Here is a 24,343-nt window from a genome sequence, read left to right on the forward strand (position 1 = left end):
TCGCCATAATGAGTTGTAGCGTTATTATTCGCTCACTGCTGCCACCCTAAGCAATTCAAATTTCCCGCCTTTTGCAGTGCTCGCGCGCCCCTGCTTAGAACTGCGCCAGCGGGAGTTCTGTTCTTTTTAGGTGCGGAGTACATTAGTACCGCCAATGTCCGTCCGCGTCCGTGCGCATAGCATTTACAATCGCAAAAAATCACACAGGCACCGGAAAAATTCGAGCCTGTGTCTGGTAGACCAGACAAAGCTAGTTTCAGACGTGTTACCCGTTGGGTTACGACCGTGAGGTTGTACCCGAGAGTCAAACGGCTTACTCCCTCGCCTGTAACGGTGCGGAGTACCTTCGGATCTTCCAATGTCCGTCCGCGACCATCCGTGCGACCACTACCATCAAGCGAAAATCAAGCGAAATTCGATTTGAGCCGTGAGTTGCAGTTTTATGTAGGGAATAATCAAGGTGCAACACACGGCTCAAATCGAATGACGGTCGGGGCGCAAATCGGATGTCCCTCGGGGCGCAACTTGGATGTCATTTCGAGTCCCCGTACTCCGCTCCCTCACCATCATCCACGGAGTGTAGATGCCACCATTTTAGATGCGTCTGCATCTCATTCACTCGCCTTGTCCCTGCATCCGGCGTCGGCGTTATTGTCGGCGTCCGCTTCTCCCCCATTCTCCTCGCCGCGTGAGCTGCGCTCTCCGCCGCTCACCCCCTCTCCTCTCCGATAGCGAACACTCTCTCGCGAGGGGCATTGGATTGGATTCGATTGGCTTGGCTTGGATTGGATTGGATTGGATCGGATTGGATTTGGATTGGATTGGATTAAAGTGGATTGTGTTGGATTGTGTTGCGTCATAGCCGCGGCAGACGTACTGGCATCGGCGCGTTCCCTCGCCGTTATGTGCGCTATAAAACGCGGTGCCTGCGCCGCTCCGCTCCATCGTTCCAGCGCCGTTTCTCCGCTGTCCAACGCTGCAACGTGAACCCCCTATGCGTCGCATCTACACAGGGGTTCCCGCGAAGGGAGGTGGGAGATTTTTTTATGCTTGCTTTTCCTCCCGCACGTGTCGGAGTTGCACTGCCACTTTTTTTAGCTGACTATCCTAAAAACCAACCCGGCTAGCGTTTTTAACTAAATGAACGCGGGCACTGCCGGTTAATTTCGTATATTTTGCCTCAAATGCACCTGCAGTTTTCTTTGCGCTAACCAACGGGGAGATGTATGACAAGCGCCAGCGGTGCACAGGTTTCCAAAGCTTATTACTATATAAACCGCTTGACTTTCGAAGGCTCTGGGTTACGCCGCGATGACAGGACGCCGTGTGGCTGTAATTGGGTCCAGCGAGCGAGCTACGACGACAAAGCGAGCCCCTAAAGTGCTCTGCACTTAATACCATGCTGATCTCCTCCACGCCCACGTGACGGCAGTATTCGTGGTGGTGGGGCCACAAGCAGAAATGGCACGCATCTCCTCAGGGCAATACTGGTTTACTCAGTGAATAAGACGAGCCCCAAGTCGTTACTAGGTCAATAACTTGATTTTATTATACTTGCTGTGTTGATTGTAACTTACATTTCGTGCTTTAAACCTTGGTTCTGCAGCCAAGCTTGGAAACAGCGGTCACGTGAATAATTAGAAGCATTATAACCTTTTTGTTATGTGGTCAATGTTAGTTAAGGTACAGGTTTAATAAAACTTGGCGCATGTGAATAATACGCTGACATGAATGGGGGAATAAGGGGTTCACAATGATTATTTTCTCTACACCTTGAAACCGAATCCAAGAAAATCAATTGCGTCCTTTAATGCTTTGTGCTTTGTGATAACCTTTAAGGTGATATAGTTTCGCCAGGCCAGATTGCTTGGGCAACGTACAGCAATAGTGCACGTGCGCGAGAGTCAACGCACGTACGCCACACGAATAATAATGACCAAACTACGAAATCTGACTTGCGTCACGCCAGAGCATGCCGATCCATGTAAAATGCGTTTATGTGAACAGTCCTGCACAATATCTTCCCGGTCGAACACTCAAAATTCAACGCACTTTGCGACGCTATTTATCGCAGACAGTGTTGAGAGGCCAAATAACAACCAAGGAGCATGACTGAACAATACCATTATACCTGCCGCCTCCAAAAGTACACGTAGCAGTGGCTCAGTCGCTAAGGCGTTGTGCTGATGAGCCCAAGGACGCGGATACGATCCTGGCCGCGGTGGCGGTGGCCGCTTTTTTAATGGAGGCGAAAAGTAGAGCCGCAGTGTTGTGGGGAGATTTTAGAGTGCGTTAAAAGTCCCGGAATGGTCCAACTCAATTCGGAGCCCTCCACTACGGCTAACCTCATAGCCCAACTGTAGCTTCAGCGCATTAAACTTCCGAAATGAATCAACCAACCCCTAAAAATATTTCGCCACCACGGAATCTGTTTCCGTGCTAGAATGAGGTAGCATATACGCGTGCTTGGGCCCCGCAGTCGGAAGTACGGGATGCGCAATGTCAGGCGCCACACAGAGAGCGCCTAGGCGCCCTCCGCCAACGTTACTGGGTTGATAGAACCTAGCTGGTTACGTTGAGACGGGTCACGTTCCGTCTCGTCTGACTAGGCCTATCTGGCGTAGGAGCAGCAGCGCTTTCGTCCTGTGCTTACCTCTCCCACGCTGGTGAAACTCAGAGCCGAGGAATGGGGTGAAGGGCTTGGAGGAAGGCTGCCTTCTTCTTCACTTCCACGCGGATGGCGAACGCTGCTCGTGGGCGTGCTGTTACCCGCCATTTGTTGAATTGGTGGTGATGATGATGACGTCCGAATAAAATTTGACACGCACCCTTTCTGTGTGCCTGCTAAATGCTTTGGTTTTTGGAGTTTTCGTTTTTAGAGGAAGGTGGAAAACAATAAAGGTTCTTGTCGGCGTTTCTCAGCCAAGTTTCTCACATGCAAATGATTCCGAGTAGGTGTTTAGTCCCTTTTAGAAGGGAATGAATTTCAGTGAGGTGTTTCTTAATGCCTCCAATGGTAAATCAGCGACCAGTTCTTCATTATTCGTGGACAGCGACGTGAATTCTTTAGTGCTGACGTATGTACTGACGTATGTACTGTTCATGCCATGTCAGTGTGCACCGCGTCAATAACCGCCGTATTGTTCAACACTGATGGAATATATCCATGCAAATAGGGAAGTACTTCGATATTTCCACCACAGTTAGTATATTTTCACCACAAAGCAATTCGTCCCCGCAAGACCTAAGCGCGCTCAACATAAAGCTGTCGCACCGGGCACTGCGTCGCTTTTTCCCCGGATTTTACAGCCCGCTTCCGAAAAGGCGTTCTCTTTCCTGGCCGTAAACAGGGCCCTAGATCAATTCCCATTTACTGTTGGTCTTACTGCCATTATTGTTCTTTTTACGGACCAGCGCCATCGGCGTCATCGATGGAGCGCTGAAACTCCACCGGACTCACCCTACAAGACATATTTTTATTTAGATGTCACCCCGCTGGGGTCAATCACGATAGCTAAACCGCAAAACGCATTGACAGAGGATGCGCGGCGTGACAATGCCGCGGATTCACCAAAAGCTCACCTGTAGGCTTATTGGAAACGTAACTCCCCTGATCCCTTTTTAAAGAGCATAACCAAAAACATTTCATCATGATATTATTTCCCCTAAATCAATATCATCAATCTTATGCACTTAGCCGAGCGTTTATTTTTTAAGTGCGAATGCACTTTATAAGCGACCCTGAATTCCGTTGACCGCCGTCCGTCCACATAGCAACAGCTGCGGGTGCGCGCGCTCCTCGTCTTCCTTGGCAACGGGGGGAGATGGCACATACCGACGTGGGGGATTGGCCAGGAATCTCCTCGTCTTCCTTGGCAACGGGGGGAGATGGGCGCGCGCTGCCTGGCCGCTGACATGGCACATACCCACGTGGGGGATTGGCCAGGAATCGGGCGTGAGAAGGGCTAATGCACCCGCTTAAAGGAGTACTGACACGAAATTTCAAAGCTGAGATCCGCTCTAGCAATCAAGTACAACGACAACACAAATAGGTGTCTGTGAATAAATGCATCTTTCTTTCTTTGTAGTTGTGTGTGTGTGTGTGATCTCTCTTTCGCGAACATTACCGAACCGCGCAAATTCAACTCGTGCATTCGCACTTTCACATTCTTCCCCTCGGGGAAATGCGGGGAAATTTTTGTAGTCGGTAAACATTTCTTCTTTTCTGTTACAGCACATTTGAACAAGCGGACGTTCTATCGTTTATTTCTTTACGCATACCGTCTGAAAGAAAAATTCTGCCTGAAATACTGTGGTAATAATCCTGTTCTTTCTAATAATTATTAAATGCACCAACAGCGCCGTACACCCAGAACCAGATTCTCCATCGCGGAGGCCCCACCACTCCCTCGGGCGGCGCTTCCGCCGCGATCCTATCCGGCCAACACTGCGAAGTTGGGTTTTACTGCGAAGCTGTTAGCTTCTAGTTGCTCAGGAAATTTCGTGTCCTTAATAAAAAACCCTATGATGCCGAGCGCATACGGCAGGCTAATCAGGCATACGGCATAGGGCCCAGTATTCGCTCGAAAAACCACAAAAAAAGCATCGCAACCGTGTTATGGTTGATAAGGCACCTGTTAACAATGGAACCCTCCCCCTTCCCCACCATGTTTTCCTGGTAAAGATTATGTTTGCAGATGATGTTTCAAGGCTAGCCAGGACTAGTGTAACTAAATACGGCTGTTCTTGCCGAAGACACCGAGCTCATGCTTCTGGCTATAGACAGGATGCACCATTTGCCGCCACAGAAGCCGAGCGCATGCGACAATTACGCTGAGACGACGCGAAACATTTCATACCCTCCCGCATCAGCTTTTGTAGTGGCCGGCTTACAACAGCTTCGCTGGACATCCACTTTCGCAGGGTGGGATGGCGACCATTTTTTTTCGAAACATGATCGCAATTTCCCCGATAAATGTTTTCTGCAATTAAAAAGCCCTGTAATTTAACAGCTATTCGAGAAAAAAGATATGATCCTAGGTTTACGTATAAAAATTCCCTATGACAGTTCATTGTTCATTCCGTATTGTGTTTAAAACAGCAGTGAGCAGTACAGCTACAGCAAGACCTAAATTTCTGTATTTTACAAAGCTCACGACATCTCGGTTCATTTGCTCCGTGGTTAAGAGCCTGGTAATGCGGGCAAAAGTACTACTTTCGTATTGCACATTGTCGTCTATCGGCACTCCGCAACAAGAAACAACGAAAAATTTGATTCATTTCTGGCCCGCTCAACGTAAGCTTTCTTCATTACGTTCGAATCATTAGGCGCACGTGTACGGCGATTGGTCGTTACAAATCGCTGCCGTACGCTTTCGCAATTATCAATAGGGGAACTGTTTCTGAAACATGACGGCGGAAATACTCGATTCTTCTCCGTGGCTGCAACAACCGTTGGAAATAATGATCAATCGTAAGCAATCCTAGTTTGTTCTGAGGAAGCAAGCTTGTTAAATGTAGAAAAGGCAAATCGCTGTCGACACTGTAATCACGTCGCCAGTACCGGAAACCTATACCTCCAAAACAGTAAAAACTAGTCTCCCCTCACCCTCAATATGCCCTATTTTCATGAACTCAGTTCTTTCCCACTTGTAAATTTTTAAGGTATGGTCTAGAACGTTTTGTGCCTGACCTGCACCAGCCTCCCTCGCTCCCGTTCTTGCTCGTTCTTCACTGTTTTCGCCGGGCAACTTAGACGCCACGATTCCGACATCAACTGGTCATGGAGTTTTCTTTCTCTTCATGTGCAGTTTGGAGAACTATTGAATGTTAGAAAAAATTTGTCAGATGCAGCGAAGTAATTTTGAAATGGAAATGCATAGGATCCCCATTGTACAAACATAAGATCAACATCAAGATGGCTTATGTCCGCCGCACCTGCCTACCATGAAGTGCGCAGCTAGTGCTGCGTCGAGTAGGTGAAAAAAGAGATGGAATGGAGACCTAGACAATTAAATTCCTATACTGGTGAACGACAAAAGGTGCGATGGGCAGCGAAGGCCACTGTAAAAGTGGCCGACGTGACAGTTGATTTGGTTAGAACTCAATAACGGTTTGCATGGTGTTCGAGGGGCAGAAGAGGGACGCCCTGTTCCAGGTTTTAAAGATTGAGCAAGGAACGCACTTAGCCTTAAATCGCGAGGAAGAAGGATCAAACCCTGACGCATTCTTAACGATTTACGAATGAAACTTTCCGCCATCATTGGTAGATGTCTGTCTGTCTGTCTGTCTGTCTGTCTGTCTGTCTGTCTGTCTGTCTCCAGCCAACCAGTTTTCGCCGGCCACTGCCTAAAAAAGACTCATTGCGTGAGTTCCTGAAATATGTCCTCCCCTTCAATTTTAATAATAAAGCAGCAAGAAAGCTGGCTTTGGCGTTGGCGTCCGACTCTCTTACAGTGAAATGGCTCCTCGACCACGCCCTTTTGAGGACTTCCATTTGTACGTCCCCCTACTCGCCAACGATATGCCTCTAGATGCCTCTCAAGACGACCCCCCTTTCGAGGAACCTAATTTTCTCACAGTCCTCAGGGTTTCTTCGCCCTAGAGAGTAGTCTCTCAAGATTAGTGGAGACCGGGGTCTACGCCGCGGTCGTAATAGTTGATTCAAAAATTTATGGTCCCAACTCTAGCCTGACCCTGCTGACCGCCGTGATCTTTCGTACGGCCTTCTTGGACCCACCATTTCTGCAACTCGGCTACTCTTCCCAGCCTCTCCCCCGTCTTCCCGTATTTTGATCGCATGTCCTTCCCTTGATAATAAAGGATTACAACAACATTGCGCGAGGTGTTCTATAGCACACGCTTGAACTTGCGACCGTAGCGAAAGACGGCCGTTTGCACCAGTCCCTACTGATCAATTAAGGGAGCGGAAGAACAAGGCCAAACGAGAGAACAGACAATAAATGAAGTTTGTTATCGTCGCGAACTTCCCCACTACATGGCCACAGGAACGGGCAGTGGCGCAACGCGTAGGACACAGAACGAAGCCATTCGCAAGCGTTAATGCGGAAGCGAATCGCGAAGCACATCGTCTCAACTGGCAAGAGGACAAGGCCATTCGAGAACGGGAGAGGGAAGCCGAACGCCTTTGGCGTTTAATTGGTGTCCTTAGACTTTTTCGCCAGATCTTTCTAACGCGCTGATTTCACACGCTTTGTCGCATTTCCGTGAAACCAACCTAAATCTCCCCCCTTTGATCACGCGAACATACTTACACTGTTTTTATTTACATGTTACCTATATAGCTCTTAAATCAGCATAAAATATAGAGAACGAACCTTCCAGGCTTAAACACAACCCTTAAAACCAGTTGTTTAAATTTTATGGAATTCAATTACACGTGGTGTAATTCCTAGGCTCTAGCACACCGACACGTTAATCATCAAAATCCGCCACTCAGAAAATATTTTGCGTTTCCCCTGCTAAATTGTTCAGTTTTTAAACAAGTACGGGCACATGGAAGCGAGGCCTAAAACTTCCCAAGCCGTAACTTCTACCCGTGCGAATCGTCACAGTTAGTTTTCTATAAAACACTCACGGTAACGAAATCACTTTGACATTTCTCCTCGTTCAAAGTGCTTTCGTTCAAAGTGGCTGGAAGATATTGTCTCTCGGTGTCATCTACAGTGAAACAAGCAGATACACCACCCATTTTCCGTATCTCCGAGCAGCTAACGGGATTCCGGTGGCACAGAGAAGCCACGGACTCTATCGCCGACGTCATGGCGGCCCTCGAGCACGCCAGGGCCTTCAAGCAGGTGGCGGCCCTAGTGCTGCCGGACGTGAAGGGCGCCTTCGACAACCTGCAGCACCATGCCATCTCCCTGGCCATGGAGGAGGCTGGCATTGTGGGCAAGCTGCGGGCCTTCATCGAGGCGTTCCTGATTGGCCGCAAGGCGCAGGTGCAGGTGGGGGACGCCCTGTCGGCTCCCCGGCCGGTGGATGTGGGCGCACCGCAGGAGTCCGTCAACAGACCCTTCCTCTTCAACCTGGTGATGGAAGCCCTCCCAGGCTGCCTGCCCAGAGGAGGGGGCCACCGAGTGTACATTACGGTGTACGCAGACGACATCGCCCTGTGGGTGCTGGGGCCCAAGGGTCAGGGCAGAGGCATAGTGCGCCAACTGCAGGCGGCCATGGATGCAGTCCGGGCAAAGCTGGCGGGCGTCGGTCTAGAGCTGTCGGCGAACAAGACCGACACCAAGCTGGTACGTCAGAACATCGCCGCCCACGGATGGACCCGGCGTCTGACCATCGATTGGCGAGGAACTCCAGTGGAGGACCAGGGTGCGCTAGCTGGGGCTACCCTGGACCACCAGCTGAACTTCCGGCAGGCAGCCAAGGAGCTCCGAGCCAGAGTGGAGCTGGCCACCACGGCAGTGCACAAGAGTGTGGCCCGGGACAGTGGCTGCTAACAGCGGACGGCCCTCCGGCTGTACAGTGCCTCGGCGGTGGATCTCCTTACGTACGCGCTCCCGCTGGTGAGCCTGTGGAAACCAACCTGGCGGCAGCTGGAAAGATACCACCGCAAGAGGGTCCGCACTTGCCTCGGCCTGGCCCAGTGCTCGCCGTGCGAGAAGACACTGGCTGAGGATGGCGTGTGGGACGAGCTGGCCGCCGGGGAACACGCGCCGCCTCCGTCGGACATGCTGGCCCAGGCAGCAGCGGACGACGCCCGCCTGTTCATCAAGCGGCTCCTCTGGACTAGCCATCCAAACCCATGGCTGCGTGTCGGAGGGGGTCTGCCGCCCGCGCGGGCCTCACGCCTTCCTCGTCGACTGCGCTCGGCCATCCTGCGCCTCCGCGTGGGGGACGCGTGGACGACAGAGCGGAAGCGCCTACTGGGGCGGGTGGCCAGCCCCGCCTGCACTCACTGCCGAGCGCCCGTGCAGTCCCTGCCGCACGTGCTCTACGAGTGCCCCAACTTTGCGGCAGGGCGGGCAGAGCTGCTGGCAGTGCTTCAAGGAGTGCGGCTCACAATGTCACGCGGCGTTGGCGTGCCTTGTCGTAGTCCGCATGCGCGTCTTGTCGTAGTCCGCATGCGCGTCTTGTCGTAGTCCGCAGGCGCGCCTTGTCGTAGTCCGCAGCCAGGAAGAAATTACAGTTTCCGGCGCCCGGTTTCGAACCCATGACGCCGCGGGCGGAACGCAAGGTGCCCGGCGCACTACCAACCGAGCCACGAAACCGACACAGATTTCGATGCACCGAAAGCGCCTTATATCCTTCACTCATTTCTCGTTTGTTTCGAAAGCGCCACAAGTTGTCCCGCGCCTCCAAAAGATGGCGACACGGGTCCCGCGATCGAGAGATACGACTTGCCGGCGCACCCCCTCGGAAATGCTGTGCATTTGGTCGTGCCCCTCGCGAGGGGGATGTCTTTTTCTTTTTTCTCTCTCTCTCTCTCTCGCAGCAGCCTCCAAATTCGCGTGGTAGCGTCGCGTTTCGTACTGTTATTTCCACTTAAGAACTTCGACTAGAATTTTGCCGAGGCTAATGAAGTTAGGCGCAATTCTGACTTTGCGGTGCTATCAACCTACAGTCGGCAGTTATTCTTTTGTGTTTTATATTTATCCTTGTCAACTTGTGTGTATATACCTAATAATGTCAACCTTCTCCATTATCCCCCTGTTCCTATGTATTCTTTCCTCCCTATTCCCCACCTACACCAGCAGGCGTTCCGGTCTCCGCCCTCTAGGCGTGACAATTTACGCCGGTTAGTGGATCTTCCCTTTCCAATGAACAATAAATACAAAGATACATTTCAAGCTACCTTCAGATGTGCGCTAGTGTGTAAGGTTGTGCCTATAGTAGTGTGTCCATTGCGTGGGCGTAGAGGCAACATGGGCAAGAAAAATGAGGGTGCCATTGTATGGAAACCTTGAAACAAATACTACGCGTTTGCCACAGCCACAACCAATCAGTCTTGAAACTAATGACCCACTTCACAAATACACTCAAGCAGCAGACGCATGGTGCGCAACTGCAGGGATGAGTTGATTATTTGCCCTACAATTACTTTCAGTTCGCAGCACTCAAGCGCCCGCTCCTGCGGTTTCGCGGTGCCATCGTCCCTCGTTGTAACCGAGCGAACGAAGAGGACACCGAAGACAAACGAGATAGAACGCGCAAAAAAGCGTGGAAGGAAAGTATGGCAACAGTGTGAGGGGGAGGGCAGTATGCTAAGACGGCGCGAGGCATTCTCCTCGGCTGCGGCGCGCTAGGAGATAACCGAGAGAACGAAGAGGCCGCCGAAGAAAGCGCGAGCAGGAAAGCGAGGGATGAAAGTATGCCGAAATGCGCGAGACATGGTCCCCCGCAGCGGCGCGCTACGAGACAACGCATTAATGAGAAGAAAATACCTCTCTGAGCCAATTCCCCGACTTGGACTCACCCTTTCAATGCCGGTGTTACTTTCGTTTGGTGCCATGTTGCGTAGGTTTACTCACAGGAATTTGGTTACAGCCGTCCGCGGCTACGTCTCAGAGACAAGGCGTCTACCCTGTTACCCGCTCTTCTCAAGTTTATTTGAGCTGTGCGCACACGAAGGAAGGGCCTTTACTTCCAACTTCTCGTATAATACGCAGTTTTCTTCTACAAATTCCTATATTTGTTTTGCGAATATTCTCATTGTTCTTTTTTCTTATCCAAATCTTAGTTTCCCAAAATTGTGCACAGTAGCCCCAAAAAAGCTCCGGATCCTGGCCAATCTCCCAAGTGGGTATGCGCCACAAAAAAATGAACAACAACGCCATTGTATATCCCGTGCCTTCGTGCGTTTGCTGACGCGGCTATCAGTAAGACGCCGCAGGTATGCGCCGTCACCAAGAACACTGCAGTTCGCCATGCGCACAAATTTCGCATTAGAGAGCATCACATTGCCGTCATTTTTGTTTTTCTGCCTGTAAATCGATTCCGCAGTTGTATTCGCTATTATTTCTGCCTGATTTTTGTGTTTATCTTCTGCGATCATCTGTCACTGCCACCACTGCTGATTAGTTATTTGGTAGTAGTCCACAATAAACATTTCTGGAGTATGCCGACCTCGGCAAGTCGATTTTGTGAAGGCTTCTTGTCAGTTTATTCAAAACCGTGAGCAATGATGCTAAAGTAACCTTGACTTAATATATACACCAACGTGCCACTCATCTTCAAAAAAAGCCGTATTAGCGCCTTAGAAAGCCCTTATAAGAACCAAAAATGTTGCCTAAATTCTAGAAGAACGTTAAGAAAAAACACGTTTCTGGGTTATCATACAGAAAGTAAAAGAAAAGAATGAAACTTCAGTGGCAAAAATACCTCTGCTCAGTGCGAGCTATACAGGCCCTATTCTCTGATTATTCAGATTGAACGTATTCGGAAATTCGTTCTTCGCGCTCTACTGCATATTATGTTGGTGGTCTGGAGCTCGTGCACGTTTCTCATTTCTTCCCGATGCCAGTTCGCGTTGAACGCGGACGTCCTCTGAATACTCCCTGCGCATATTCATCGCTCCTTCTACGGCCTTATTCCCTTGGGCGTCTGAAGGCAGCTTGAAAGCAATTATGAGAAGGAAAAAATTGGCTGCATGATGGTCTGCAAAAATGGCATTGAAAGACAATTGGTTTCTGCCGCCTGAACCGCGTAACTCCCAGTCCTTCCTCTCTCTCCCAAACCCACGCTCTTTCCTCGTGTTTTCGCTCCTTCTATGAGGAACACACTTGGATATGGTACCGTTAAGCTAGTCAGTTAGCTTTGCTTCATACAGACGGGTTTTTGCGAGGCGTCTAGATTACGTTTTCAAAATAAAAAAAACTTTATTCCCTTTTCCTAAAGAAAGTTTAGAGAAGCGAGAAAGCTGTCTGTCATCAAAACTACACCGGAAGTCCGTCAAGACCTTCACTAAAGTGCGTCCAGTCCATCGTCAAACCGTCCAAGACCCAAACCGCGAAAGGAGAACGAACCCATACGATGAGTTCTAGCGCACTATGCAAACGCATCTGCATACGACCGATCTAAATGCATACCGATACGTGGTTTATGAGATAAAGGTATATACTGTTGTACTCCTCCTTCGTAATTGATGCATGTATTGTGTTATCTAGAGCGCTTCCTTTTTCGCGATTTGCAAGTACCAGTTTTGACACAATGGCGGCCCGGTTTCACGCATGCGTCGTGTGTCCATAGATGTTATCAGAGCTTTTCGGTCGACCAACAGGCCTATACGGGGAAATGCATTCGTTTTTCGACAGGACGCCATCGGTCACAGAAAGCTTTCACTTTCAAAATACGTGTGTCGTTTTGTTAAAAATTAGAATACGCTTATTATACTAGCATTACATTTATATTACGGAGTTAGGTGGAGTTAGAACGCACGTTAAACTATAGTTCTACGCTAACCTAAAAATAAATTTGGATTTAAAAAACGTCACTGTCGTTGCGTGCTCACACAGCTGAACATGACCTCCACTTCACGGAAATACGACAACGCTGGGTGTAGCTAGAGCGTTAGACAGATCTGGCATCAAGATAAAGTTAGACCACATTGCAGGAGTTCACGCAGTGTGTTCTCTTGCGGCGACGGCTGGGGGACAGGGAGTTCCTTTCAGCGAAATACAGACAGGCATATTTTCTCGTTTCTGGCGTCCAAGAAAGGCTATCTATCGTCTTTAATAAATCAAGAACCCTCTTGGCGAGTAACCATATAAAAGCCCTGACATGTATTGAAAAGTCGGCTCATGAACCGTATATCCCAGCCGTCAAGCGATTTTTCACGACTTGTATAAATACCTCTGGCGGTCCCTTCGTTCACAGTTCCGGGAGCAAAGCTTGGCAGTGCTCAATCATGCCCCTTTTCCACGCTCCTTGCCATTATTTTTTAACGCATATTATTCTTTGGGTTTCGTACTGTTATTTATCTTAGAGAATTACACGAAAAGAAATAGGCGTTGTGCAAATTTCCCTCCGCTTTTGATTTTATATTCATCGTGACGGGAAGTACACGAATTTAATATAGTCACCCACCAATTTGTCGGACCTCAAAGGGGCCCAGAGGGCGTCCAGAAAATCTAGAAGTCCGAAAAAACGAATTTACACCAAGAAAGTCACTTTGTTTACGGAGTAGGCTGAAAAACTCGTTAGGGGGTACAAAGGGGGTACAAAGAAGTTTATTTGCCGTTGAAGAGAAGTACAATTCTTAAGATATACAGACGAGGGTCCCAAAGTCCCATGACTGTCACGGAACCCTCGATGAGCAATTACAAATCATGGACACTTAAAGAAACAGGAATGAAAAATGTGTGCAATAGTAAAGGTAAAATAATTATCAGATAATAATTATACAGTGGGTAGACACCTTGTACAAACATACAATAGCTATACACACACAAACACACACATCCTAAACACTAAGAAATTCAGGATACATAATAGTTCGCGCAATAGTGACAGCACTTGTCCGAAAAAAATAAAAGTAATCTTAATGATGTCATATGTTTAAAATACAGTGTGCTGAGGGATATTGAAAATTCACTTTGAGACAGGGGTAAATGAACTGCAAAGAAAGATACTAGTACTGCAAAACAATATCTTTTAGCGCTTTTGTAAATGCAGATAGGGACAAGCCGGTTTTTAGGTGCAAAGGCAGAGTGTTCCACAAATAAATCGAAGCGACGTGAGCACTCCTTTTTCCGTAGTCAGTATAAACTGTTGGCAGTAAAAACTTTCGTTGATAGGCCAATCTAGTGGGGTTTCGATTATGCAAATAGTGATTATCGATAAATTCAAGATATTTTTGGTGGTTAATTAGCTTAAACAACATCACAGCAATGTTGTGATGAAACAGGCAGTTCATTGACAATATATTAAACTTGAGTTGCAGTAATGTCGAACTACAGTAAACAGTACTATTTGAAATGATGCGTAATGCTTGGTTTTGCATGTGTTAAACAGAGTGCACAATGTATTTATAAGTGTTTCCCCACGCAATGATACCATAATTCAAGTGGCTGTGAATGAATAAAAAATAGAGCGACAGCAAGGTATGAGTACGGAAGTAATTCCTAGCCTTTAATAGTGCTCTAATGCCGAACGCGAACACTGTTTTTGGTGGTTCATGTGATAGATAAACTTAACGCAACAATCGCGGCGGAGTGCAGTCACAAGGGCCTATAGAAGTATTACCGAGTGACAAGAAAGGGACCAACGGCAACTGTCTGTTGCTTAACCTACATATCATAAATTTAGTCTTATTAGGATTAATAATGAAATGGTTCTTTCCGCACCAATACAAAATAATAATGAGAACAGAATTTAATTGATTTGTCAAGGAACTTAAGCATTTGTCAGGCATCGAAACGATTGTGTCGCCTGCGTATAAGACTCCGTGAGATGAACCAGCAATATGAGGCAGATCATTGATATAAATTAAGAAAAGCAAAGGACCTAGAATGGACCCCTGAGGGACACCTTGGTTAGATATTTTCGACTCAAGAAAAGCATCCGCTGCATATACCACATATTGTCTATCAAGTAAATAGTTTTTTATGAAGGCTAACGGGGGGCCAGATACACCATAGGACTGTAGCTTGCTAAAAAGAATATCATGATTAATTGTATCGAACGCTTTTGTGAAATCTAAAAACACTGAGCCAACAAATAGTGATTTATCACACGAATGTTTGACAAATTCGAGTAAAGAGATTAAAGCGAGACTGGTAGAGCTGTCCGAGCGAAAACCGAATTGGCAAGAATTTATTAAATTAAGCTTTGTTAAATAGTTAGTTAGCCTTTTACAGAATAATTTCTCTATTAACTTGATGAAAGATGACAGAATCGAAATCGGTCGGTAATTAGAAACTAGGTGTTTGTCACCTTTTTTGAACACAGAGATGATCTTCGACCGTTTGAAGAATTCAGGGAACACGCCTGACTGGAATATCAAATTAATTATGTAGCAGATAGGGTCGGAAACGAGATGGGCAACTAATTTTAAATGAAGCATAGAAATATTGTCTAGGCCGGGACTTGTAATTTTAAGCTGAGTGATAGCAACGTATACTTCCTCACAAGAAATGGGGCGAAGAAAGAATGAGTGAGGTTTATGACGTGGGTTAGAAAGTGCCAAAGTGCCACAAATGGTAGATGCGTTTGGGGCAAGGAAAAATAATCGCAGAAAGCGTTGGCAATGTCGGAGGGCTTGTGATAGACAGTGTCGTTGTAGCTCACGCTAGATATCGGAGATCTTGGTGGGCTTCGGTTTAAAAGTCATTTAATAGTTTCCACTTTTTCTTAGCATTGTACTTACTTTGGGAAAGCGCTTTTTCGTAGTAGTGCTTTTTGACTTGCTTAAGTAAGCTTCTAAGAATTTTGCGATATTTTTTATAACGTAGTTCAAGTAAATTGCTAAAGTTTTTTTTTGTTTTTTATATAGGTTATCTTTTTCCCGCATACACATCAATAAGATTTCGGGTGCCCACAGGTTGCAGGATTGTTTATATTTTCTTTTACATTTCACAGTCGTGGTGCTCATAGTGTCTGCTTGCAAAAATGTCGAGTAGAAGGAAGTAACGGCCTCCACAGGACCGAGCATTACATTGATAAAGGACCAATCGGTATCGCCGATTTTTTCGACAAATTTCGCTTCATTGAAAACTGACGCGAAATAAGAAACATCGCAACGAGGGGCGTCGGCTTTGAGGGCGATAAAATTGGGGTCATGATCAGAGATGTCGGTTTCAACGACACCAGATATTGGCCGTGTTGGTAGGTTGCATAGAGCATCTGTTTCTACCGGGCGCTACGTTGCCGTACCGGTAAGATAGCTTCACGGTTCCGAAGACGACGTTCTCCCTGCAAGCACCATGAGGACTCGGGTTAGTTTAGAACTAGTTCGCAGCACAGTCACTGAATCTTCAGTGTCACCTTCTTCCATCACCTGTTGAACTATTTCGTCGTCGGTAAGTTCATCACAGAGCTCGATCTTGCTGTCAGCGTTAGCGAACTGTTCCAGTGTCGCTTCCATGGGAACGGCGCCTGCAGTGCGCTATGATGCTCAATGAGTCGGCAGATGAAGCTGGTTGGCGAGCTTCACTAGTGTTCCTGTGCGAGATTAGCTGGCGATACGCATGCAACGCGGGTTCGAGGTTGCATACTAACAAAATTGCAGCGGTGTTATCTGCGTTTTCGGATAACTTTTGACACGCTCTAGAAAGAAAAAGTCTTGAAAGTTAAACTAGATTGGTTTCAAACGCCCGAAATATTGCTCGGTGTTATACACCGACTCCATGGAGCGCGTAGCAGTGCCATGGCAGAGTCCGGATATTTAGGCAGGTCCGGAAAATAGGGGGTGTGAAAAATCGCTCGGCTACTGCAGCAGTTTAGTAAGGGCCGATTTTAGGTAGGGCCTAACTTTCTGACACTAAAAGGATACTCCTAGGTAAAAGAATGCGTAACCTCTTTACACGCGCTCGCCAGCTCAAAAAAGGGAATCAAAATCTTTGGCCTTTAATGTAGAGTTTGATTGACCACATCAAAATAAGCAGTGATGTGGAGGGTAAACATCCCGTAGAAATTGTTTTGTGTAAGGGCGCTGAGAAATGAAAACAAAGGTTGGAGGAACAATTGTATTGCTTGGAATGATAGTGTCCTCGAGCGGATGAGCACAACGACAGAGATTGCGATGCCCGCCTCAAATAAAAATCGGGAAAATATCTCAGTTCGGTTATGGTTAAAAAGAAACATGTATTATTCTCTATTCTATTCAAAACCAACGCAAGGAACCTTGGTGGGGGAACAACCGCAGAAAATAATTACAATAAGCTTGTTGTCCTGCCAAAAAAGATATCACGCTGTTTCTAAAATTTTCAAAGGAAATGTCAAGACCTGTCAACTTCACGTTTGTTTTCAAAACCTTCAGTAACTAGAGCTGCCCAGCTGTATTACTTTAGACTTGTAATACTGTAGTACTTGCTGTGTTACTTTAGACTTGTAAAAACTAGTTGTACGTAGATGACGATGCAGGAAAGCGTCACTACTGTGTACGGCCACCAATGAGGTGTACACCTAAGCTAGGACTAATTACGGCAAGAAATCGGCCACTTATCAAGTAGCACATTTCTTGAACATCATAGCGGATAATTTAAAATTAAACACAGGTGCAACTGTATTTAAGACTGAAACCAAGGTGATGTTTATAGAAAAGAAAGTGAGATTCGACAATCACTAGGTGTGACTCGTAGTAAGCAATTTAAACTATTGCGTGTACATGTGGATTTTAGATGCGTCTGCATCTCATTCACTCCCCTTGTCCTTCCATACGGCGTTGTTGTCCGTCCACACCCCTCCCCCTACACTATAAAAAAATAATAGTTAGCGGCACCCGGTTTTGATCCCACGAACCTGTGGGCGGAACGCGAGGTACATGGTGCTCTTCCCACTGCGCCTCAAAACCGAGACAGAATCAAATGCTACGAACGCGCCTTATATCCTTGACTCATTCAAACTACGTCAAGAAGCTACTGATACAACGCATGATGGGGCAATGATTAACACTTGACCCGCCGCGGTGGCTCAGTGGCTAAGGCGTTGCGCTGCTGAGCACGAGGTTGCGGGTTCGATTCCCGGCCGCGGCGGCCGCTTTTCTGATGGAGACGAAAAGCAAAAACGCCCGGGTGCACGAGATTTCGGCGCACCTTAAAGATCCCCAGGTGGTCAAAATTAATCCGGAGCCCTCCACTACGGCGCGCCTCATCGCCTGCGTTGCGTCGGCGCGTTAAACCCTACAATCAACCAACAATCAATGATTAACACTTGCAATAAAAAAAAGAAGCTCCCACTTACAGCAACAATGATGGAGTAAAGGTCGTTGCGACAGCGAAGCCCCAAGCATACCACTTAGAGAGATTGACCAAGATTGACCAATAAAACATAATAATAATCATAAAACATAATAATCACACGTGTTCCCGACACGTCTCATGCGATTTCAGAATCAATCTAACGGAAACACCAAGTGAACCCCACGATGCGTCGCATCTACACAGGGTTCCCCTCGCGGGGAGGTGGGCGCAAATTTTTATTTTATAGTCATAAACGACAATCAGCCAAGCAATGTTGTTCTATTGCTTCCGCTAGTAACGTATTTCAGAAAACAGCTGCATCTATATATCGTAAAACTTGTGATTCTCGTTGTTGGGCAGTTATTTTTTGTGTTTTTTATTTACTTCTTTTCTCTCTGTGTTACTGGATGTTGACGCTAAGCATGCATATTTGACTGAAACTTGTCCTTTGTTGTGAACTGCAGAGGGTCAGGAGCCCTCGTCAGGCACCCAATGCTTTTAGCTCGTGCCACTTCAGCGTGCATTGTAACACCGTCTGCTGAGAGAGAAATAACTTTATTGCGTGACAGCCAGTTATCCTAGACGTCGGCCCAGAGCCCTTGGGCTCTGGCAGAGTCTTGGGCCAGCAGAACGGCCCAAACTTGATCCGCTGGGTCCGAGCTGAGCAATACGGTCTCCCATTGCTCGACACTAGCGATTTTGCGACGTAACGTTGACGCCTGTAGACAGTCCCACAGCATGTGTGCTAGGTCTGCCCTCTCCTTACACAGGTGACACTTTTCAGAATATTGCCCAGAGTAGCAGTGGCTGTACGCTACCGCCTTGGGGTACAAGTTTGTTTGCAAAAGTCGCCCAGCCACGGATTAAAATTTACTCAGGGTAGGATAAACTGGGGGGAAGCGGGCCTGCTCTAGCGTACAGGGATCAGTGATGCCTCTAAAGGACACGAGCCGATCCCTGCCCGAACAGCGAAGCGAATGAGCGCTGTGGTCATCACCAGCTCGGGTTGAAAATCCTCGAGCGGCGTCGTGCGCGTATTCGTTCCCGACCAAGCCGAAGTGTGCAGGTGCCCATACCTTCTGCTGAAAAATATTCTTCTTCTTCTTCTTCTTCTTCTTCTTCTTCTTCTTCTTTGTATCCAGAAAAAACTACGCGGGTCGTTTGCGCCTATCACAAGTAGCCTCACCCTCTCGCAGACTATAGTCGCCGTTGGAACATAACGCATTCAGCGAGTCGCTTTTAGGGCGGGACATCTACTACTCCAGTTAAAAATGACAAGTACTCGTTCCGTCAATCTGAGCTTCTAGCTCAGCAAAGGTCATACCAGCGACTCGTGCGGTTGCGCAGTGAAAGCTCCTAATCACTCGTTCGTGTCAAAGGGATGGGTGCGGAGAGGGGTATGGGGGAAGGGGAAGGTCGAAGGCCATCAGAAAACGATACCAGGAGGGGCTAGAAGCCCTTAAGGGGTACTGACACCAATGTTTGGTGTTAATATATTACACAGCTCGCGTCATTTACACTACAGAATACCCTGGCTGAAATATAAGCGGCCTGCGACGCGTGGAACATACTTCAATTTGATCTGACATATCGCGCCGACGGAACAGCACGCGGAGCGGCACGCAGCAAATGGACATCAGGGTGACGTCAGTCCGTGAGAGGGGAAAGAATTTACGTAGCTGTCTGCCTCCAACGCTTGTCAGAAACTCGTGACGTGACATCACGCGCGCATACCGGCGAGCGGCGATTGGGCGCTTCCGCGTTCACGAAATGATACGCGTAGCCAGAGCTACAGTCATAACCGATGCACAGAAAGACACTCTTGCCAAAAATAAAGTACCACACGCAGGAAAGGAGCCGATAATAAAGCCTAGAATCGCAACAGAAGCCGCCACTAGGTCTTTTATTGAAAGTGGTCATCAAATTTCCGCCTCAATGCTATATCTAACGCCTTCAGGTAGCTCATCCGCTCAGCTCCGGCGGTGGGGCGGTCGAAACAACGCCTCCTCCGGCCTTTGAGGTCTTTTGACGTCCGCGCAAAGTGGTGAGGTCATTCCGTGGTTCTGTCAGAGGCGCCCTCCGGGCTGCAAGCCCGGGAAGCCAAAACGGACGATTTTCAGGCCTTTCACTGTAATTAATTATCGCATGCTCAAGTATTTAGAGTGCTGTTTCGGGTTCGCCAGGCGGTTAAGCATCGATAAAATCAATAAACAAGGAACATAAAATTTTACTGACAGTACTCCTTTATGTTTGCTGCGCGTTCCTGCCGACTCCGCCTACCAGCGTCCGGGTTTTCTCCTGCGGTGTAGTTGTGTGCGCGTTCACTGCGCACTCTCGGTTCGAAAACCCACCCACAGCCCGACAAACTTGCTTAAGTGCGTTGAAACGTGGCAGGTTTTTGTCTCCTGATTATCAGGGTGTTTCATGAAAAGATGCGCGCAATCATACGAAAACCCCTTGTAGAAACACTGACCTGGTGTTAAAAGAAATTCGACACATATGCGTGCACACGTAAAATAAGGCACCTGAAGGTATTATTAGTCTTAAACTGAAAATCAATATCACGTCATTTGTTACGAACAGAACTTTACAAGGCTAGTCAGGAATGTAGCCGCAACAATTGCGCATTTTGTCTGCTTCTTTCTCCGAGAAAGGAACGAATCTGTGCTGAAAGGTGAGCCAGTTTAGTGACCACCCTTGCTGTGAGAATTCAAAGCATTCATTTCTATCCATATTTTTGTTTTATTGTCAATCGCCTTTTTTGTTCTTGGTTCCCTGACGTCCCGCTACCCCATTTAGCCCTTTTTTTTTTAGGAACCTCCCTTTTTTCACCCCTCCCTGCGAGCGGGAATTCACACGCCCAGCCAAGGTCGGGGAAATACGTCCTTTTTATATTTACGTCCCCGTACTTTTTATACGACCTTTTTATACGTCCTCCAGCTATATTTTAGCACGAGGCTTAAAGAACGCCCTCGCCTGCACACCGCTTTCGGAGTACACCAGCTTTGAAGGCCATGTTGCTCATTGTTGCGAGGTGACAGCACTAAAAAGGAATTAAATCGCCGAGTTCATTGTTCATTTTTCTATAGCCAAATGACTTACGAGAAAAAGCCAGTTGAAATGACCGAGAAACGTCTTGCGTTTCGCCACCACGTCTGAGACCCATTCTCCAGACCGGAAACGCACATTCGTTCGTGGCCACGCCCTAGCGTCGAAGCTCCAGATTTGTAATGGCCACGGCTCCTTTTAACTTAGAAAAAGTCGAGAACAAGGCACCCAACTAAGTCTTATCTCTTTCAAGGCTGCACAACCTTTACAGGCGAAGAAAAATTAGCGTTAAAAGAAGGAAAGAAAGAATGAACGAACGAAAGAAAGGAAGGAAGGAAGGAAGAAGGAAAGAAAAAAGGAAAGAGAAGAAAAAAGAAAGAGAAAAGGCAGAAAGGAAAATTAAAGAGAAGAAACAAAGAAAAAAAAGAAAAAGAGAATAATAAGAGATATAAAGGAAGGAAGGAAGAAGAAAGGGAACAACGAACGAGAGAAAAAAGGTAGAAAGAGCGAAAGAAAGAAATAAGGGAAAAGAAAGAGAAGGAAAGAAATGAAAAAAAAAGAAACAAAGAAATGAACAAAGTATGAAAGAAAAAAGAAAAAAGAAAAGGAAGAAAGAAACGAAGGAAGGATAAAGAAGGAGAAGAAAGAAAGAAACGAAGAACGTAAGAAAGAAAGAAAGAAAGAAAGAAAGACGAGAAAAAGAAAGAGGGCGAAGAAAGGAAGGAGGAAGAGCGAAAAAATAGAAAGAGGTAGGAAGAAAGAAATTAAGGAAGAAAGGCAGTAAGGAGAAAGAAAAACGAAAGAATAAAAATTTCTGGAGGTGACACGGTGTAATTACGCCGCGGCCAGCGCTGAAGGTTAACACCGGGAGGTAATGAATGTGCGAGGCCATTTTAAGACTGCCCCGATACCGCCTCTTTTTTGTGCGTGTCCACAGAATCAATTGCGTTTGTTTTCGGATTTGGACACCCAATCTGATTAAGGAGCCTGCTTTGGGTCATGCTGTGCCTGTGTACTGGACGCCGGTGTTTCTGAACGTTTTCTGGCTTCAAACGAGCGATCGATCCAGGTGGTTTCTGAACAAAAAAGCCGCGTTGAACCTGCTCTGCGGGAGGGAACACGAACGGCCTCGCAGCACAATCACCCAAAAGCAGGACAGAACGCTAGCCTTCCTCTTAAATCTCTTGTCTTTCATGTCCCACTCGTAGGCACTGCACACACCAACGACGAGCTGTCAACAAGGAAATAATCGTTCGTCGTGTTTTAATCAATTCACACATGTGAACAGCACTGCGGCAATATGGATGAGATGAGACGCTCACAAAGTCTAAACATCCCCCAATGCAGCTTCCCCTAATGTGGACAAAGACCGTCAGAAGAACGGAGGATGACAGAGCGCGTTGCTGCGGTGGCACTGCCTTTGCGCCACTGCCGACGCTGCCAGGGAGGCGTCAAGTCGAAGCGCGGCTCGCCACGTGCCCCTTTACCAACGCGCCCGTCGCACGCAGTCTCGACTGGTTCCGTGACTCCTTTCACAGTTTGTACGGGTTATATATAAAACGGACTGCGCAACCAGTGCAGGGAAGCAGAAGAGGAAGGAAGGTGAATGACGGTGACGATATATCGATACTGGAAGAGTATAAAAGGAGCGAATGGTGGCCAATGCCTCTTCCAAGGAAAGCAAAAGGGACCAATGAGACGGTTACGGCGCAATGCGCTCTGGCACAACGTACCAGGTGCGTGCGAGAAACGCCGCGTTGCACTTTTGAAGCGGGATGTGAGCATTGGGCAGAGCCTCAAATTCGCGGGGGAGAGGGATAAAATTCTTACGCATCCTTTAAAATCCAGCAATAATTTTAACACGAAAGTGTTTTATTTTGGGATTCACGAAGACATCACTTACGTCCTATCCGTCACGGAAATGACGCCAGTAGAACGAAGCAAGCAGCCCGTAAAGGGTGCACCCCTACACACAGGTGTTCTTGCGGGGAAGCAACCTTTAGTACGAAAGAGTACGTTATATTAAGGGTTGTTCGTTTTCGGGTTTAATATTTTAACATGAAAGTGTTTTATGCCGGGATACACGAAGATTTCACTGACGTCATATCCGTCACGAAAATGACGTCAGTACACCTGTGCCCAAGTGACCCGCCAGCAGGACGTCACTCGCCAAGCACACCCACAATACAACCGCTGACCCGCAAATCATGCGAAGCTGCAGATTTCGCTGCACATTTCACTTTCTCGTTTTACCGATTCATATGACAGAGGAATCAACCACAGTTTTTTTTTTTTTGTTAATTCTTCATTTAATCTCAATGACCGTACCGACCACATCTTTCCTTCCAAACTTTTCTTCGTTCCGAGGTCTTGTGTCTCTTGAGATTGCAGGCACGGATCTCGGAATGATTTCGAAGCTTCTAGTCGTTGCAGAAGCTCGGGTGGGAATTTTCGGTCCGCCATTTAAGAATCTCAGTATGTTCCCAAGTGTAAAGAAGGCATGCTAGGGGTCCATTAAAAATGTCTCCGCGAAAGTTGATGAAAGCAGCTGCGAATATTTGGGTGTAACCATCTCGTAGCCGGATCCCATTTTAGGAAGCTGTTTATTTGCCTGTGCGCGCTCGTCTGCGTCTGCTTTCGTGCACTGAAGCTACACCTCCGCACTCATGCGCGCTGTTGTGGCTGGCGGAGGATTACTTTAGACCATCTGGGGAAGTGCTCCCGAACTTCTACATCCACAAAAAATCATTAGCGGCGGGCGGGGATCCGTATGTATTGCGCAGTAGCGAAATACCTTAGTCCCACAGTGAACAGCATCTAGGGGGTATGCAACCTGTGTGGTATGCTAGAGGGTAGACTAAAATCCGGTAGCAAGCCGCGTCAATTTGTATGTACCAAATAAGTACTTTTGTAATTTTTTGGTGTTTGAAGTGTGTAATTTTCAAGAAGTTGATTGCTTCCGCATCTTGAAGGAAAAAAATTCCAAGAAGAAAGGTGCGGTTTCGCATAGAGCTCTATGATGGCTTGAATGATCTTTTGCTAGAGCTCGGCTCGTTCGAAATACGTATGCTCGTTTGCCCACAAATTTTGCAATTTTCTTTCTCGCGCGCGGTTTTTGTTGTCTTAACCCTCCAAAGGTTAGCAAATCTGATGTTTTAGGAATCGTTTTTGCTTCCTGTTACTGTTCCTTTCTGTTGCATGAAATTGTCGAGCGAGTTTGGAGATTGACCCGCCGCGATGGCTCAGTGGCTAAGGCGTTGCGCTGCTCAGCACGAGATCACGGGTTCGATTCCCGGGCACGGCGGCCGCTTTTCTGATGGAGGCAAAAAGCAAAAACGCCCGTGTGTACGAGATTTCGGCGCACGTTAAAGATCTCCAGGTGGTCAAGATTAATCCGGAGACCTCCATTACGGCGCGGCTCATCG

Source organism: Haemaphysalis longicornis, unplaced genomic scaffold (genome assembly GCF_048455015.1).
Source record: "Haemaphysalis longicornis isolate Haplotype H1 unplaced genomic scaffold, Haemaphysalis longicornis Haplotype H1 scaffold_3, whole genome shotgun sequence".
In the NCBI taxonomy this organism is placed as follows: domain Eukaryota; kingdom Metazoa; phylum Arthropoda; class Arachnida; order Ixodida; family Ixodidae; genus Haemaphysalis; species Haemaphysalis longicornis.